Source organism: Culex pipiens, chromosome 3, assembly GCF_016801865.2.
Source record: "Culex pipiens pallens isolate TS chromosome 3, TS_CPP_V2, whole genome shotgun sequence".
Lineage (NCBI taxonomy): Eukaryota > Metazoa > Arthropoda > Insecta > Diptera > Culicidae > Culex > Culex pipiens.
Window position 1 is genome coordinate 161,755,591 of NC_068939.1, and position 19,403 is coordinate 161,774,993.

At 37.2% G+C, this 19,403-nt stretch overlaps 3 non-coding genes across 3 annotated transcripts; all 3 read left to right on the top strand.

Moving 5' to 3' along the window:
• Positions 1-2,192: 2,192 nt before the first annotated feature.
• On the top strand, positions 2,193-2,264 carry Trnae-cuc (transfer RNA glutamic acid (anticodon CUC)). Its single transcript has one exon. It is a non-coding gene; the product is annotated as a tRNA-Glu (tRNA).
• A 9,664-nt stretch (positions 2,265-11,928) lies between these two features.
• Trnae-cuc (transfer RNA glutamic acid (anticodon CUC)) lies at positions 11,929-12,000 on the top strand. Its single transcript has one exon. It is a non-coding gene; the product is annotated as a tRNA-Glu (tRNA).
• A 6,100-nt stretch (positions 12,001-18,100) lies between these two features.
• Positions 18,101-18,172, top strand: Trnae-cuc (transfer RNA glutamic acid (anticodon CUC)). The gene has a single exon. It is a non-coding gene; the product is annotated as a tRNA-Glu (tRNA).
• The last annotated feature ends 1,231 nt before the right edge of the window (positions 18,173-19,403 follow it).

The following is a 19,403-nucleotide window of genomic DNA, read 5'->3' on the forward strand; positions in this document are numbered from 1 at the left end:
ATCAACTGGGTCCGGCTTTGGATTACGGGGCACTTTTTTTTGTCGGAATATTGTCTTGTTGTTGCTACGGCGAGGCGACATTCTTGGTTGATTAAAATGTAACCTGAACAAATCTTGTGAGTTTCGAGCACCTCATTTCAGACGTCACTTGGCTTACACAAAACTGAAACAAACACCCCCTCCAGCGACAGCTGGCGTGACACTTTTGACAGCGAAACGATGAGGACCCGTGATGAGGACAGTCCTGCTCATTTATATTATTCGCCGTTTTGTTCCCTTTGCGCGTTCGCTTGCTTTGTCGATGTCATTTATTATTGTTTTGATTTCCTTCGTGTCGTCGACCATCGTCGTCGAAGAAAACGGCCCAACTCGAAGAAGTTGAGCGGAAGAAGTATCTACAAAATGTACACAAAAAAGGATTGATTCGTGCCTGGCGGTGCCTGTCACAGGGGCCGTCGTTTGATCCCTTTTTTTTGACGGCACGTCTTTCGTTCTAATGAAACAAAAAGCCAAAGGGTTCGCGATGTTTTAAAAATGGAACTGACAGTTGCTGGAGAGCGCTTCAAGATGGCGTGATGTCTTACAAGGATTCGTCATGTCGTACTGACAGCTTGCCGTTACCTTACAGCATGACGCAAGAGGTTCACGTCATGTTAAGGTGTAGAATTAGAACTTGTGCCGTACGGAAAGAATTTCGATCCAGCAGTAATTAAATTTATTGATTTTAAACCATTCAAGCTGCGTTTACTTTCAAAATAGAACGCGACTCCAGCCGACACAACTGCTGTTTTATGGACAATAGCTGTTTTATGAGCTGTTTACAATCAAAGTTGAAATCAAACAAACAGTGGGCTAGTTTGCGAACCAAAAAACTAACGCTTCGTGCAAGAGCACGGGCTGTAAACACTGATTGGTCACATATCAGCTATCCTAGTTGGCAATGCAAACTAACAACTGGTAGCATCCGTACAGTGAAAATCAAACATGACGGCGCGTACCACGGCAATTTTACACATATTTGGTTAACTTTATCAACATTCTGAATTCTATCTTCCTTTATAAATACCAATATGCAGAGTGAATAATTTAATATTGAGTTGATTTGTAATCGCGTCTAAAGTAATTATTTACATCTCTTTGAAAACATTGCTTTTGTTTACACTTTCCTGGGGTAACCTCAAACTAATACATGTTGTTTTGACAGTTCCTCTCCATCTATTGAAAACAATGCGCCTCCTTTACTGGATTGAGGGATGTTATTCGCTGTGCATCAAGTAGTGCGCCACATCCGATGAACTCCTTCTGTCACCTCGTATGTCACTGTCACTAGCTGTCGATTGGTATCAAAAAGTGCAACTCTCATGCGCTCTCTACGCTCATGGTCCAAGCAAGCCCGCTTGTCGTCTCGCTGTCTAGCGCTAATCACCTCGTGTACGGTCGTCATGACGATACTTTCTCAGGTGTTGATAAGTAGGCGCGTAGCGCCCACTTTTCCACTTGAGCCCGCACTCTGCCAGCGCCTACTACCATGTGGTGACCACCGGATGGTGGGCAATTTTCTCAACTGTTGTGCACCGTTGATGTCTTTGTCGATGGCATTTTTTGCTTCATGGCGCGTGGACACTTTGTGTGCGTCGCAGCTGCGGTGACCACCGCTTCGGTCACTTTGCCGCCGTGATTGATCACGGGCAGCACCTGATGGTCAGTGGAGGCGCCCGAAGATGATTGCATAGGCCGGCGGCCGCAAATGGCGTTGGATAGACATAGAAACTGACTGACGACAGCAGCGGTGGGGCTTGCGTAATCTCCGCTACTTTTTTCGGCCGAACGTCATGGTGTCAATATTGGCAGGTTGTCGAGTGGATTATTGGCGGGGACGTAATTATCTTTAAAAAAAACTCCAGTGAAAACACTGCGTGGAAAGTGTTGCCACTTTTTACCGAGACGACGAGGTTAGGGGGCTCATCAGTGGCCACAATAAATCCAATCCAACAGCCAATTTTCACTCACTTGTTGACCTGTGAAGAGACCAAATCTAACAAGACTAGCAAAAACCAAATGCAATCAAACCACTGCTTGAGGTAACCTTTTCCCAATTAGAAACTATTATGTTTTGATCTGCTTCTTTGAAAAGTTCTGCCCTCTCAAAACTGCTTCCAACATGATTCGATTCTGCCTCATCCTCCATCAAGTCCCATATTGTCTAGTGGTTAGGATATCCGGCTCTCACCCGGAAGGCCCGGGTTCGATTCCCGGTATGGGAAGTTTTTTTTTCTTTCTCTTCGGCCTTCAAAGTACCTTCACCGACGTACTTTTTCGCAGCGGCCCAGCAACAAGTAATTTCTTACCTCACTCTCCAGTGCACACACCCGGTTGGAATGTGCGCGCAATATTTGTCGTGACGGTGTCATTAATCCCTTCTTGTGCCTTGTTTTCCATGGCCGACTTCGTCGTCCTCGTTGTCGTCTTCTTGCTTCCAACGATGGCTTATCGCAAAACCTCGGTACGGTGCATGCTCGACTGTTATTAGTTTTTTTGCTGCTGCTGCTGCGGCGGCGGCGGCCCTCTTGCTGTTTTATTTTCCACCGATTGCTGTGATTTCAACTTTTCATCGTTTTTTCCTCCTCCTCCGCGTTCCTCTTGTTGCCAATTTCTCGTTTCACACTTCTGTTGTCCACCACGCGGGTGTCTTGTTGAAACTTGTTACCGGCTTGCTTGGATCGCGCGAGACCGTTTGTGACGTTTGTGCTCGCAATGACAGCGATCGACTCGAGAAGTTGCTTGCGTGTGTGTGTGTGGGTAAGTGACCGCTCCAGGTGGTGACATTTCTCCGCTGAGCGAGCGCACAACCACGCGAGAACGAGAGTCGCTGAAACGAAGCGTGACAAAGAACTGTCACACGAATGTTTGGGCTAAGAGGAGAGAGGGAGGGGAAGAGAGAAGCGATAAATGAGAAAATATAAACTCCCCAACCACGACGGCGATCGAAGGAACCTGGTGTGGAGAGTGGACACTACGGGGCGAAGAACGGCGGCGTGTTTCTTTTTCTGAGGCGGGGCGAAATTAATATACTAGCGACAATATTTTACGCTGAAATTATGTGTGTGCAGCAGTGCACGACACACATATATGCACAGACTGGCACCTTACAAAGTGGTGTGTGGAGTGCACTTGCTGGTGTGTTGCTGGGGCTTGGGCACGACGAAGACGTATTGGGTCGTGACTTTGTGGTCGAGCTAAATTTGTCTCACGATAGGGCAACTTAAGACAATTTTACGGTATTTTAAGGATATAAATTGGATTCTCTGAATTTATCACTTAAAGCTCGAGAAAAAAATTAAAAAATCCCTCTTTTTCTCGAGTTTGAGAGTTGACATAAAAATAGGTTCCTTAAAACCTGCCTGACAACAAGAAAGTGACAGTTCTCGAGGAACCGAGATGTTAAAAGTATTAGGTTCATTTATGGATATCAACGCTGTCGTGGCTTTTTGACGTTCGGAGAAAAACGCGTTTTAATGTTTGACCTGTAATAAACCAAAAAAAGAGCACGCAATGCAATGTGAACAAGAACAAACACACGAAAAGAAGGTTTATCGTGAATCTTACTAAAATTCAGCTAAAATTACAAAAAAAATTGGTTGTTTTTTCAACCACCATTTTTTAAGCTAAAAATCCTAAAAAATCCAGAATTTGACAGTTGGAAACTGGTTACAAAAACTGTAAATCCTGCTAAATCATTGGTAAATTTTATTTATTTGCAATCTGGAAAAATGATGTCAGTTTCAAAAGCTGTAGTTTTTTAGAAATTTTAGGAAGTTTTATGGTTAGCTCAGCGACATTTTGAGATAATTTCAACAAGTTTTTTTTGTAATAATTTTCGAAATTTTCGATCTTTTTAGCTAGTTTATTTTAATTTAATTCACCAAAATTTAACTGATCTTAACTAATATTTACAGAAATTAAATCAAATTGAACTAACTTAACCTCGTTTTTACAAGTAACTAAATTAAGCTTATTTTATCTTATACTGTTCAAAGGTTTACTAATTTGGCTAGTTTTAACTATATTTAAATAATTATAACTACATTTCACTAAATTTACTTAACCCGGTTTAACCAAATTTCACTAAATTTTACTTATCAGTTCCTCTCACATTCCAAAATATCCATTTAGTTTTCCTTCAGTTAGTTTTCCTCCAGTTAGTTTTTCTTCAGTTAGTATAACTCGCCTTTACACAAAGCCGTCGTTTCTGGTTTGCACCGGAAGCAGAGCAAGATCGCGCCCAGCAGCTGGACACCGAGTTGTGGCTGAGGACAAAAACAAAGGCCAGCAGAGCCAACCAAGACCCCTACATGATCCCCCTTCCCTTCCCACGCCTTGTCTTTTAACATCAATCGCTTCCTTATTAACCCCAAGTTGGCCGCGGGAAATCGGCTCCCCTCCCACTAACATTTACACACTAGATGCTCTGTAATTACTCTTAGCTTTAAGTAAAATGTAATTACAAAAGCCGACTCGGTCCTAACCAGGTCTCGGTACCGAAAAGAACCTTATTAAAATAATGTTATGAAAAATAACTAAATATGACTATTTTTTGCAAATTTTACCAAATTTAGCAAAATAAATTTAATTTAACTTAATTTAGTTTTATTGATCTTGATTTTACGTAATTTTAAATAATTTAACATGATTTTACTTAAAGTAACTTAATTTGTCTTGATTTAACTTGATTTTACTTTATCTAACATAATTCAACTTAATTTAACTTAATTAAATTTTTTTAAATTTTACTAAATAACACTAAATTTAACTAAATTTGACCAAATAACATAAAATTTAACTATATTCAACCAAATGTAACAAAATTTAAATAAATGTACAGAAATTAAACTAAATTCAACTCCATTTTTCTTAATATAACCCCGCTTAACTAAATTTAGCTCAATTTAACTTATTTAATTTAATTTAAGTTAATAAAACTAAATTTTACTTTATTAAACTCGATTTAACTTAAATTAACATATTTTAACTGAATTTAATTGAATTTCAAATCAATTTTACTTAATTTTTATCAACTTCATTTGATTTTACTTAATTTAATTTAATTTTACATAATTTTACATAATTTTACATTATTTTACTTTATTTTACTTTATTTTACTTTATTTTAACTTAAATCTACTAAATTTAACTTAACACAACTTAATTTAACCAAATTTGACCAAATTCAACTAAATTAATCAAAAGTAACTCATCTTAATTTTTTTTCTACATTTATCTTAATTTCGCTTTATTTAGCAAAATTTTATTTATTTATCTATATTTTACTACATTTAACTAATTTTAATTAAATTTAATCAATTAACAGAATTTAACTAAATTCTATTTTTTTCTAAATTTAACCAAATGTTATTTAATTTAACTCAAATTAACCTATTAAATTTAAATTTACCTTAATTTTACACTATAAAACTTGATTTCACTTAGCTTTAATTGGGTCCTAAGATGAAGCTTAGATTGCTGATATTATTGTTTACAGCGATAAAGCTTATTTTTCTGAGTACAATGACCCTTTGTACGACCACAAAGAGTGGAATTTTAAATCAATTTTGAAAAATTAACCTCGCGGTCTTTCTTGTCAGAAAAGTTTCTACTTGACAGCTCGTTACAAGGGCACCATAGTTGATCCATCGAAAAAATGTTGTCTTGTCAATATTTTTTTGTGCATTAAAATGAAAAAAAGTGATCAGAAATGGTTTTCAATCGTGTTTTTTACCGTTGTACTTAAAAATTGAAATGGGGCTTTAGTACCCAATTAATTCCACTTAATATAACATAATTTCAATAAATTTAACATTATTTTACACTCTTTTTTGATGTGCTTGAAAAGGCGTTAGGTACCCTTCTCGTTCGGATTTGTCAAACATTGGCCAATCTAGGGTACGTTATCCATTAGTGGACCCCTTTCCTATAGTGGACCTTCTGAAGGGTTTTAATGAAAAATTCAATAAAATCACAATTTCAAGCGTGTTGTTGTCTACAAATCTTTTATTTGGCATGTTCAGCATCACTTAAAACAATGTTGACTGAAATTGAATTGTTCTTTTCACCAAAATAAGTGTTTTGAGTTCGACATCTGAAATCAGCCATGGCCACTAGCATTTTCACAACAAAACTGCATTTCTATTTTATGATTGAATTACCTATCCAATCATTTTTTGACTGATTATTTAACTTCAGTAAGTCGAAATAATGTAAGTTTAAGGAACTTTACTAAAATAAAGCGAAGAACTGCTCATTTTCGAGCAAAAATTAGGAGGGTCCAATATAGGACAACGAAATTCCAAACCTTTCCAAAAGTGGACCCCTGTTAATTTAACTTTCAAAAATGAAGAAAACTGTGTATTTAAGCAAAAGTTTCTCTTAAACATACAATAAATGCTTGTTGTTATCAACCTAAACGCATATTTTTTTCAATTATGAGTATAAATATAGATGTTTTCATGTTAAAAGTACCAAAAACGCTGAAGCCGTAAGAATTTATAATTAATCAAAACTATAGTTCATTGTACTTAACTGAAGCATCATAATTGTAGTTTGAAATGATATTTTATAATAATAAATCAATAACAAAACTTTTTTTTAAATAAACATGTGTGGTTTTATCAGCAACTGTAAACAAATCTATTGTTTAGTTTCGGGCAACCATTTATGTAATTAATATGGAAAAAATTGCATCAAAATTACTTTTTTTTAATTATTTTTATGTTTACAGTGGATTTTGAAACGTTTTCTATGATCTTTTTCGGAAATAAATGTGTTTAAATGTCTTTTAAGTTTTTTTTTTGTTGTTTAAAGCCAAATTTGTGAACAAAACATATTTGTTTATGATGAAAAGTGAGCAAAATCCATCTTTTATTTATAATATCAATCATTAGACCTACACCACGCATCAAAACATCAAATATCGGTTAAATTTGGTATAAAAATAACAGTTTGCCTATAGTGGACCCGGGTCCACAATCGGATTATGGACCCGGGTCCACTATAGGAAAAGAGGGTCCATAACAGGCAAAAACAACTTTTTTTTTCAAATGGCTATTTTACTGCTCAAAAACAAAAAACTGATGAAACAAATAGTCAAAATTGTTCAAAAGACTTCAGATTTCATTGTTTTGTACAAAGGGTTATGAAAAAGTGCTTAAAATATTGGAAATTTGTGAAAAATGTGCTTCGGCTCTACTAGGAGGTCCACTAATGGTTGAAATACCCTATATCTAGACATTCTTTACCCGCCACCCCCCAGGTGGACAGATGTCCACACAAAAAAGTGAAGTGTGGACAATCGCCAGCCTCCCCCTCCCCCGCCAATGTATTCACGTTGTTTCACGTTGTTAAGTACATGTTTTTACCTAAGCATAATGAGAGGCTCAACTTCTTTCCACTATCCCTCAACGCAAAAAAACTTCTCACCTAATCAACTGCAACATTCCTTCAGATGCCGACCCGCAGAAAGTCTTCCTGGCTTTTAATTCATTCACTTCACGAATTCTACCACCTTTTGCACTTGCACTTTCAAACAAAACACACAATCTTTACAAAACTCCGCGAACTGAGCGGCTCAAACAGGATCAAACACGAGACGAGTCATTCTCTTGCTTTGTTTTGGTCTCGAACTCAGGGTTACCAGGTAAAAAATGGAAAAATCTGGCAAAGTATCGATAAAAAATCTGGAAAAATCTGGCAGACGAAAATCTAACCGTTCTTAATGGTGAAGGGGAGGGAGGATATGAATTAATTAAAAAAAATGTAGAATTCAGACGATTTAATTGATTTTATAACCTCAAAAATGATTTATTAACATTCCCTCTAAGAAAAACTAATTCTATTATTTTTTTATTTTTTATTAAATTCGTTAATTTGAATCAAAAAGTTGTTCAACATTGAAATAAAGTGAAAAATCTGGCAAAATCTGTCAAAATCTGGCACTGAGAAGGATGAATCTTTATTCTGGCTGACAGTTGAAAAATCTGGCATTCCCAGATTTATCTGGCAACCTGGCAACCCTGCTCGAACTGATGATCTGTCAAAAAATCCATTCTGCCGGTTCCAGCTAGTTTTTTGGTAAAAGTAGGGGAAATCTACCCATTTTAATCCTAATAAGCGGTCGTATTTGAATGATGCTGGATAATCTAGAGTCTCCCTTGAATTTTACTAAAACCAAGTACACCAACGAGTAGAGCAAGTTTTTGTGAACATTTCTGTTTATTTTCACTTTCACTAAAAGTTATTCTATTTCTTTACCAAGCATTTAACAAAAAAAATTCCCAAGGGTATTCTAATCGAGGCGAATGCATTGGGCCACGCCCATTTTTCTAATATCGGCTTAGTTCTTTTTTCTTCCAACACTCTGTCGAGTGTTGCCATTTGCGCTGACAGTCCAAACGAACACTCACGAAAAGTGGCATTTATAGGGAAAGTTTCCTGGCATCGCTGGCTGTGCTGCTGGTGGTGTGGACGGCCAGCCTTTGTTCTTTTTTGCCTTCGTCTCTCGCTCGGTTTTCTTCAGCCTTCGAGTGGAATGCAAAGTGAAAATTGAAACGTCAAACGACTTGGCGCGTTTGTTTTTTTGATGGCGCTTGCTAATTTATTACATTTTTCGGGATTATTCTTCAATTGAGTGCCTTAATAATGATCAAAAGAACATGTTGCCGGTAGTTGGAAGCAATTTCATATCTTAAGCGCCGTGAAAAAGTAAGCGAAAGTGAAAAGTTAATTTTGGCGATATTCATTAAGCGTTTGAGGGATTCTCGTGTGTGTCACTGTGTGTGCCAACAAAATGATGAGAAGTGGTCTCGCAAAATACAAATTATGATCAAAAGTGCATTAAATGTGATCTTTTTGGCCAGTAAGTGGCATACATTTGCGTGCTTACTCGAGGCGGTGCTGTTGCTGGTAAGTTTATAGCCCAAATAGTATTTTTGGAGCTTTAATCGAGCATCAAACTCTCCATATGACGAAGATAGGTTTTTGATTGGAAAGGGTAGATTTCCCCTACGCAAATATGTGCTAAAACACCATTACTTTTAGTAACATCTCTCCTGTCATTTTGATTTGGGCTGTCAGTTTTGGATAGGGGTTAGCTATTTCACCAATCCCAAGTTACTAAATTTACATAAAATTTTGGTTAATTCAACCAAAAAAATCACTGTTTGACAAATTTGAAGCCAGCTAATTTGAATTGTTTAATTTTAAATGGAACTCCTTTCCGTGTAATAATATGTGATCTTACGATCAATTTGGTAAGCATAACATTGAAGTTAATAAATATAGTTCCGAATTAAATTTCGAAGTTTTTAAAAAATAAGAGTAACCTGATTTCTTCCCAACAATACCTATAACTTTGCTCAAGACACCAAATCTATTTAAATATCTGTCCATTAGATACCGACTTCCAAACATTATGATATAGTTTTGTATGGACGAATCTGTACTGGCTAGAAGTATAATTCCACAAGTGCACAAGTCAAGTCTTCAAGTCCTCAGCACAAGAAGTCCACTAATTTACCTGTCCTCTAGTCAAAAAGTTCATAAATCGAAACAACCATAAAGATCAACCCTTACTGACGTTCGGTACGCCCTTTTCACAAGTGATTTTTTCCACGGCTCATCCACCAGAATTTTTGCCCCAAAGAGTTCCCTTTTGGAGGAAGCATTAGGCTGCTGCAACCGATCCTGCACCCGGTTTGAGGTCGTGATTTGATAGTCGGCCCGTTTTTGCTCCTTCTCCTCCTCCGGGTTTCTGGTATTTATTGGCTAATCGTTTTTTTTTTCGCCGTTGGGCCTCGAAATTGGTTTTATGAATGGAGCTGCAAACTCCCATGGGGATCTCCGGTGGCCCCGCTCTCCGAATGTGGGAATCAGCGCTTTGGTGGCAGGTTAATTTTGGCTGTCCTGCTGGAGGAAAAAAAGGAGGGCGCACAACATTTTATGTGTGTGGCGTGTCTCCTCCATCACGCCGGCTTCCCAACCCAACGGTTTATGGACAAATTTTCCGGTGAAAAGAGCGTTCTCGTGAGAACGGATTTGGCGGACTTGCAACAAAATAAGCAACTGCGCTGTCAATGGCGTCATTGTGGTGCAGTTGGCGTTTGACGTTTGACGTTTGGTGCCATAATGGCGGCTGCCATAAAATCCTCACAAGCGTAATTGGGGCTTGGTTTGGGTTGACAAAATGTTGAATGTCATAGATTTTTTCCACAAACGTCAAACTGTTGATTTTTTATATGTAGCGTCCGCCATTATGGCACTTGTTACGAAAAAGTTCACTGCATGCACGCAAGAATTTCATGTTCATGGCGTTCGTCGAAAAGTCATTTGATCACAATCTTGTGTGTGTGGTTTTAATAATTTGCCAAGTTTTAATTGTTTTTCCCCGTCGTGACTGTTGCCGCCTTGCGTTGCATTTTTCCGTTGTTCCGTTGGGCGCAACCTGTTCCGGCAAAGTCGGGCAGGACATGCAGCAGACAGCAGAGTTCGGCGTGCGGTGCAGGCTGGTTGGTTGCATTTCCATGCAAGGAAAAACTTTTTCCATCACCAATCAGTGCGACGCCATATTGACTCGATGGAGTTTTCTGGCTGTTTTTGTTGCTGTTTTTGTTTCGGCAAGAACGACGCTTCATGTACGCAAAATAATGGCGTACGAGTTAGGGGTCCTAATTTAAGTTATCTGACTAAAATTATGAGCTTGAAAGTATTCAAGTCTGAAAGTCTACAAGTCTACAAGTCCACAAGTCTACAAGTCTTCAAGTCTACAAGTTTACCAACAAGTGTAGATTTATTTAAAAAGGTCATAATGTTAAAAGGCATCTGTCAAATTGACAACCAAACGGTGGTCATTATGGCATCGAATGTACATCCCCAATCGAGCGCGAAAAAATCGTCGCTTGCTTGGATCATGCCGATGATACGGACAAGAGGGCAACCGGGTAAAGTTTGCCGGTAAGGATTTTTTCGTTTTGCGCTTGCTGCGTTCAAAGTTTGTTCATTAAACTTCGCCCGCGCTATCCAAATTGGAACAATTTGAGCGCATTTTACAGGGCCACTTGCATACACCACACATTCGGGTGCGGGCATGACCATGTGCGGCCTGACATGTGGTGTGCATGTACAAGTGCGCACGAATTACACATCCGTCAGAACAATCGTCCAACTGCCGTAAAGATGGGCTTCGATAAAGTGCGCGCACTCTGACACGACGACCCGATGCGTAATACGCGGGTTCGATCAAACTTGCGAGCGACTTTTGAGCGCGCGCAAATCTAACCTCAAAATAACGACGTTCTGCACCAGGAAAGGCGAAAAATGAACTTTTTCCCTTATTTTCGCCAGCTGGTAATGAGCGGTCGTAATGAAATACAAAACGAACAAAAAAAGGGTTACACACACTGCTAATCCACCACCAGGCTTACCATTTAATCAAATTCGCCTAATTTGAGGTTATAAATGAGCTATAATATCTGTTATACTCTCTCGACGGTCTGCTGCGAGGTCCGAGTCGTGACCCCGCGGGGTTGAAGCGAAATGGGAAGCGTAGCGCAATTCGCCACGCGAAATGTGTTTTTAAATTCTTGGTTCTTGGGGTCCCAAAAACCTTTGAGACACCCCTTTGACGAGCACTTTCGGGGATTAGTATTAGCTCGCCGCCGTTTGAAACTAGCACCTGCTTACCGTGAGCGGGTTCCCTGTTTTTGCTTTGTGACGAATATTTGAACTTAAATTATACATTACAAGCGCCGGTGGCACTTTTTTTTGCGTTGAACCGGAAAATTGATATTCTGCTTAAACGAAAACGTGCTCCTCGAAAATGATCTCCATAATTTGGTTGAAGTCGGGTGCGATGTCGTTTTAGACATACTAAAGAGCAAGTCCCATATTGTCTAGTGGTTAGGATATCCGGCTCTCACCCGGAAGGCCCGGGTTCGATTCCCGGTATGGGAAGCTTTTTTTGTCAACAGCGTAAAACTGGTCAAAGTTTTTCTCACTACATAAAATAAGTGTCTTGCAAATAGTCGATCCTTATTCGATACATAAGCAGTTAAATTTATTTTATCAAATTAACATCATCCGACGATTAAAAGTATTTTAAACCCCTTTTAAGTATAAGTATGTATCTCTTGAATTGTTAAAAAATGTGTCTAACCAAAAAAGCCATTTTATATCATTCCTTTCATACAAGTCTCCATAAATTCCAATCCAGTACCCGTAGTGCGTCTATCCCGGAAATTTCCGGGACAAAATTCCCGGGATTTTCTCAAAACCGGAAATTCCAGAATCCCTTTTTTTTAATTTTTTTTCCCGGGAATTCCCGAAATTAAAATAAAGAATCAAAAATCAAAATCAAAAAAATAAGCTTCATCATTGCTTGGAAATAAGACTTTTGGAACCAATTGATTGGTGTTGATAAAAGCTTTAAATAAATGTTAAATCTATTTTGAGAGTTTCTTAATGTTTTAAAATATTGGAAGCAATTCTTTAAAATATGTTTGCATTATCAGGGCACCTCTGAAACAATAGGAAGTACCTTTTGAATTATTTTCATGGTTTTATTTTGTCACATAGTTTTCAGCTTAATAAATGATTTTTATAACACAAAAAGATGATTTAATCATACGATAAATTAGCATCATCCCACAATCAGTCTTGCATTTTCATAATTAACCCTCTTACACCCCAGGACAAGTGCTCCATAAAATTTTTACTTCAAACTGTTAATAACAAATATTTACTATTGCAAGTTTTTTAACTGATACTAATTCAATTTAATTCCAAATTAAACTAGGTATACAGAAACGTAATAAATCTCTATTTCGCACTGGCAGTAAAGGGTTAAATATGTTTTTTTTTTAAATAACACGTAATATTCTTTTTTTTTGCAGAACATTTCAAATATGGTCTTCCAAAATATTTTTCTGGTCACTTGTCACTCGGGAACAGGTTCCGGTTTTTCCCCCAGGGAAATCTTCGAATTGGCCAATATCATATCAGAGCAAAGCCCATCAATATGGGTATCAGAATTCTTCATTTTGTCAATACATCTCAAAAATGGTCTAAAAAAAATATTTTGGAAGACCATTTTTGAGATGTATTGACAAAATGAAGAATTTTGATACCCATATTGATGAGCATAGCTCTGATATGATATTGGCCAATTCGAAGATTTCCCTGGGGGGAAATCCGGAACCTGTTCTGGAGTGGCCAGTGGCCAGAAAAATATTTTGGAAGACCATTTTTGAGATGTATTGACAAAATGAAGAACTTTGATACCCATATTGATGGGTTTTGCTTTGATATGATATTGGCCACTTCGAAGATTTCCCAGGGGGGGGGGGAATCCGGAACCGGTTCCGGAGTGGCCAGTGGCCAGAAAAATATTTTGGAACACCATTTTTGAGGTGTATTGACAAAATGAAGAATTTTGATACCCATATTGATGGGCTTTGCTCTGATATGATATTGGCCACTTCGAAGATTTCCCCGGGGGGGAATCCGGAACCGGTTCCGGAGTGGCCAGTGGCCAGAAAAATATTTTGGAAGACCATTTTTGAGATGTATTGACAAAATGACGAATTTTGATACTCATATTGATGGGCTTTGCTCTGATATGATATTGGCCACTTCGGAGATTTCCCCGGGGGGGAATCCGGAACCGGTTCCAGAGTGGCCAGTGGCCAGAAAAATATTTTGGAAGACCATTTTTTAGATGTATTGACAAAATGAAGAATTTTGATACCCATATTGATGGGCTTTGCCCTGATATGATATTGGCCACTCCGAAGATTTACCCGGGGGGAAATCCGGAACCGGTTCCGGAGTGGCCAGTGGCCAGAAAAATATTTTGGAAGACCATTTTTGAGATGTATTGACAAAATGAAGAACTTTGATACCCATATTGATGGGTTTTGCTTTGATATGATATTGGCCACATCATAGGTTCCCCGGGGGTACCCAGAAACGGTTCCGAGCTGGGTGCAGAATAGTTGTCCGCAAAGCGGCCTCAATTTAGAACTGTCAAAGCGGAACCAATTTACTGTTTGAACAATGATGCCAAGAAGTGGCAAGTATTGTAATCGATCTATAAGTTATTTTGTCAGGAATAAAAAAGTCGAGGGCGTCGAGCTCTCTTAAGAAAAGAGATGAAATCGAGGTTGCTTTTCTGATTCACAAAATTTCCCTACCTCCAACGCAATATTTCATCACGTTGAAAACAAAGAATGACTCTTTTAACCGCTCACCGTTTAGTCTACGAAAAAAAATCACGAAGAACTTAATTTTTCAGCGAAAACTTTAATATCATTAGATCCACAATGTTTCAAAACGAGTCACTTCAGCAGCAAAAAGTATGTCACGCTTGAGCTTGAACAGAGCCTTCTACTTTGTTTATGTTTACAGCTGTAGTGCAGTTGTATTAGTGAGGAGCAGTGGGGAGCATTCGGAAATCACGTTACGCATTCTGTCTTTTCAGCACCCAGGTTCCGAGTGGCCATGGTTCAAAAATTGACCTCAAATTATCTTGTCTGAATGGGCCATTCAAAATCATGAAGTTTGATACCCATATTGCCTATATTTGAACGGATTGGATACGAGTTAATATCAAAATACCAAAAGTACGTCGTTTATCGACCACCCAGTTTCTATGGATGACCCCCAAAAATGTTCATATTTTCACCAAACACTCTCCATGATGTGTACAACAATTGATTGAGAGTAAAATTCGAGAATCTTTTCTTCAATGTTTTTTGAAGATCTTCAAGGATCCTCAATGGTCTACATGTTATTGAAATAGTCATCAATAGTTTATAATATATATCAACCCACAATTATTGCCATTTTATTTTATATTTCATCAATTGAATGGTCATTCTCTCATTCTTAAAATTTCACTTTCTACACGTGATCCATCGCCGTAACATTTGACTCATCGCCAATCCCAACCACGATCACGATCACGAAGATCACCACAAATCTCACTCACCTGCACATACCATCATCATCATCATCACCTGGTAGCCCATCATCGCTCAAAAATGCGTGCGTGGGAACATTTTCACCCCTCCCTGACATCCCTCGCACGGTCCGAAATCCCGCGATCCACATTAAGGAGGGGAAGGTGCAACTCTGCACGAACGAACGACGAGGAAAAATCTCGGAACTCGCCTCGGCGAACGATGGAGTTGCGGGGGGAGAAGGCTAATTACAACCGGACTGCTTAATGATAATGTTAAGCTAAATCCTCGCCAGGTCCCCACGACCACGCAGCATCTGTGTGTGTGTGTGAGAGTTTGTGTGAAAGACTATTAATTGGCGGGACCACAAAATGCGGGAAAGGTGCTGCCGCAGCCGCAGAAACTGTAACGAACCTGGGATCGAATATCGATCAACCCGGCCATCATTGGAAGTCATAATAGTAATAAGTGTGGCTAAGCTGCTGCTGCTCCTGGCCCGGACATCTTCCGAGGATGGTCGCGCGGTCTTGCGTGATCCTCGCATCAACGCGCCGGCGTCCGCTGGGAAGAGTCTGGCAGACCTTTCTGCACACACACAGACCGGTTTATGAGGGTTTTGAGGGATGAGAAGGTCATTGGCGTTACTTGAACATTTTCAGTTGTCAAAATTCAAGAATTCAAGAATATCCTAAATTTTCTCAGCTTTCAATCATTTCAAAATTTTCTATTTTTTTAAATCTTGTCCTTTTTTAAGTTTGCACGCCAATGCCCCATTCCCCAACCTGATGGTGCGGTGTTGCACCCAGTCAGTGCAGCCGGGCTTTTTTACGATTCTAACTTCAACCCGTCATCATCCGCGATCGACAGCACCAACTGACTGGAGCGACGTGCTCGGATGGGAATCCATGCACTGCTGGAGTACCTACTTCCTAATCGCCGTCGTCGTCGCCGAGGTCGGTCTGCAGGAAAGATCCTCACATTTGCACTTTCTCGTGACTGGAGTAAATCGCCCGGGTTTCGTATTTATGGCGAAGTTGCAATTTGTGGGCTAAAGCCATCATCAAAACCGGCATGGGCCGCGGCTGCGGACTCGTTTAGAAGCAATGGACACCAGCTGAATGAAGTTGCAGATGGGGGAGACCAGTTTATACTTTTCAATTCAATCATAAAAAGTAAAACACAAAACTTTTATTTTGAACTTTGTAATTTCTCAAAGATTTTCCAAAAGAAACTATTATTAAATAATCAAATTTACACACGGAAAAAATTCAAGATAAATCATGCTAAAACTTTACAAAATTCTTTTTCGTTTCTCAAAATGCAGACATAATTACTTAATTACCAAAACAGAGAAATTTTAGATAATTTGAAAATAAAAACAAAAAAATCTGCAAAAAAATCAACTTATCGTGTTAATTTTTTGCACTGTGTGAAGAAAGTAATAAATCTAAATGTAAAAATAAAAATAAAATGATACCTACATTTTAAAATATCAAGTTTTTTTTTTGATTTTTTGAAAAAAATCTGAAAATTTCACAAAGTTTAACCTTTTTTGCTTTAAAAATCAAACCAATAGTTTCCGAGATATCAAATTGAAAATATTGTTTTCGGAAAGTTCGGAAAATTTCACGAATGTTTCATAATTTAACAAAGAAAATCGGACCATTAGTTGCTGAGAAATCGCCATTAGAAAATGATGGCTTGTTTGGAAGAGACTTGGAAAACATCAATTTTCCTGTTTTTAAACCTTTGTATGGCAATAACTCAGCAGCTATGGTGCTTATCAACAAAGTTCAAAAAAGTAAAATATAAAGATTTTCCTCAGCTTTTCAAAAATATTATTTTCAAAGGTGGGCACTTATTTTAAAAATTTAATAACTGCGACTATTTTCAAAAAAGTTACCTAAAAATGGCTATAAATTGAAAACGGTTCACTTTATCAAAATTTGCACTGGAATACATTTTGATTTTATTTCGATTTTACATAGAAAAATGGAGTTGAAATATTTCTGCGACCAATATTTAGTTTTTTTGAAAAAATCAATATTGTTTCAAAAATTCTTAACTCGGTCAAAGTTTTTTTGCCCGTTCTGGAAATTTCTGAAAAGTTGGTTGATGTGCCCTAAAACATCAAAAATAAAAAATAAAAATAGTGTTTTTTTTGCAAATCAAGTTTTAGTGACAACAAGTGAAATTAAAAACCACCGCATTTTTTTAACCGTGTATCATTTTTTTTTCAGTGTAGTTCATATCCATACCTACAACTTTGCCGAAGACACCACATTGATCAAAAAATTCCTTCAAAAGACACAGATTTTTGAATTTATAGACAACTGCCAAATTTGTACACTCAAAAAAATGCAATATTAAAGTTTAACAGTTTTCTTCCTGGTTCCCGGTGGCATGCACTTTGTTCACGTTTACGCGAACTCATTTTTTTGAGTGTATGCAAAATTATACGGACAAACTAATGATGCAAAATGGCTTCTTTGGGCATACCGAAGGCACCAAAAAAGTTTGAACTGGATTAAAAAATACAAAAAAAATCAATGATCGAAATCTCAGAGAATTGCTCAAATGGAAAATTGTAGGAAGCTTTCCCTGCTCAAAACAACAAATTGTAGGGGTGCTTTTAATACCTACCTGAAAATTTTTAAAATTGCGAAAAACTAAAAAGTTTCGAAAAATAATCTTCTTAAAATGCAATCACAATAATTCAAATTATTTTAAAACTTATTCAATCAAAGCCGTATTTTTCACCATTAAAAAGTCAAATAAAAAATCGAGTAATTATTTTTTCCTTAATTTTTTTTTCCTAAACAAAATATTTGCTAATATTGGCATGCCCATTTTTTATTGACAGCCTGCAAATTTGTATGGTAAAACTAATGATGCCAAATGCTTTTTTTGACACATAAAATGCGTGGACAAAATTCACTCAAATAAAAAAAAATACAAAATGAAAAATCTCGAAAAAAGCGAAATTCTCGAGAATACCCTACTTTACTAGAAAAGTTATCGTCAATTTTAACGATTCAAATTAATTGGAAAGCAACAAAAAGTAAAAATCATGTCGGTTGGATTAAAATTGCAAGTCCCATATTGTCTAGTGGTTAGGATATCCGGCTCTCACCCGGAAGGCCCGGGTTCGATTCCCGGTATGGGAAGTTTTTTTTAAATTATTTTGAGCTTTGGAGGTGGAAAGAAAAATGAAGGCTTTTTCGATGGTAGCGTGGAATGTTAAATGTTAAATGTTAAATGTTAAATGTTAAATGTTAAATGTTAAATGTTAAATGTTAAATGTTAAATGTTAAATGTTAAATGTTAAATGTTAAATGTTAAATGTTAAATGTTAAATGTTAAATGTTAAATGTTAAATGTTAAATGTTAAATGTTAAATGTTAAATGTTAAATGTTAAATGTTAAATGTTAAATGTTAAATGTTAAATGTTAAATGTTAAATGTTAAATGTTAAATGTTAAATGTTAAATGTTAAATGTTAAATGTTAAATGTTAAATGTTAAATGTTAAATGTTAAATGTTAAATGTTAAATGTTAAATGTTAAATGTTAAATGTTAAATGTTAAATGTTAAATGTTAAATGTTAAATGTTAAATGTTAAATGTTAAATGTTAAATGTTAAATGTTAAATGTTAAATGTTAAATGTTAAATGTTAAATGTTAAATGTTAAATGTTAAATGTTAAATGTTAAATGTTAAATGTTAAATGTTAAATGTTAAATGTTAAATGTTAAATGTTAAATGTTAAATGTTAAATGTTAAATGTTAAATGTTAAATGTTAAATGTTAAATGTTAAATGTTAAATGTTAAATGTTAAATGTTAAATGTTAAATGTTAAATGTTAAATGTTAAATGTTAAATGTTAAATGTTAAATGTTAGTTCTTATTATTTCTCACAGAGGTTGATCAAAACTTCAAAGAAATGGGAAGGTACACCGGAGGCAAAAAGACAATTTCGTGTCATGTTTTTAATGAATTAATAATGTGCTGCCGGTAGGTCCCTTGGGCCTTTTCATCGAGGTGTTATGGCATTAGTTTCGGTGTTCTGTGTTTAGTCTGTGCCTCCCACAACCCCCCTGGACAAGAAAATCATAGACCAGCTCGGAGTGTGTTTTATGGGATGTATCACGGTGTGCCAGCGCAATATCGGTAACGGGAGAAATGTGAGAAAAAAAGAAGGAAAAACTTGGTGCACCCATTAAAAGGCCGAGTTGCCGCGCAAGTTGGAATCTAGATTTATGTGCATATTTCGAACCGATTTGACGCTTCATGCAGTGCAGGGTGGCACAGATCTGGCGAATGCCAACCGAGTCGGAATGCCTGTAAAAGTAATGGAATGCTAATTTTTACGTGACATCGGCCACTGTGAAACGAAT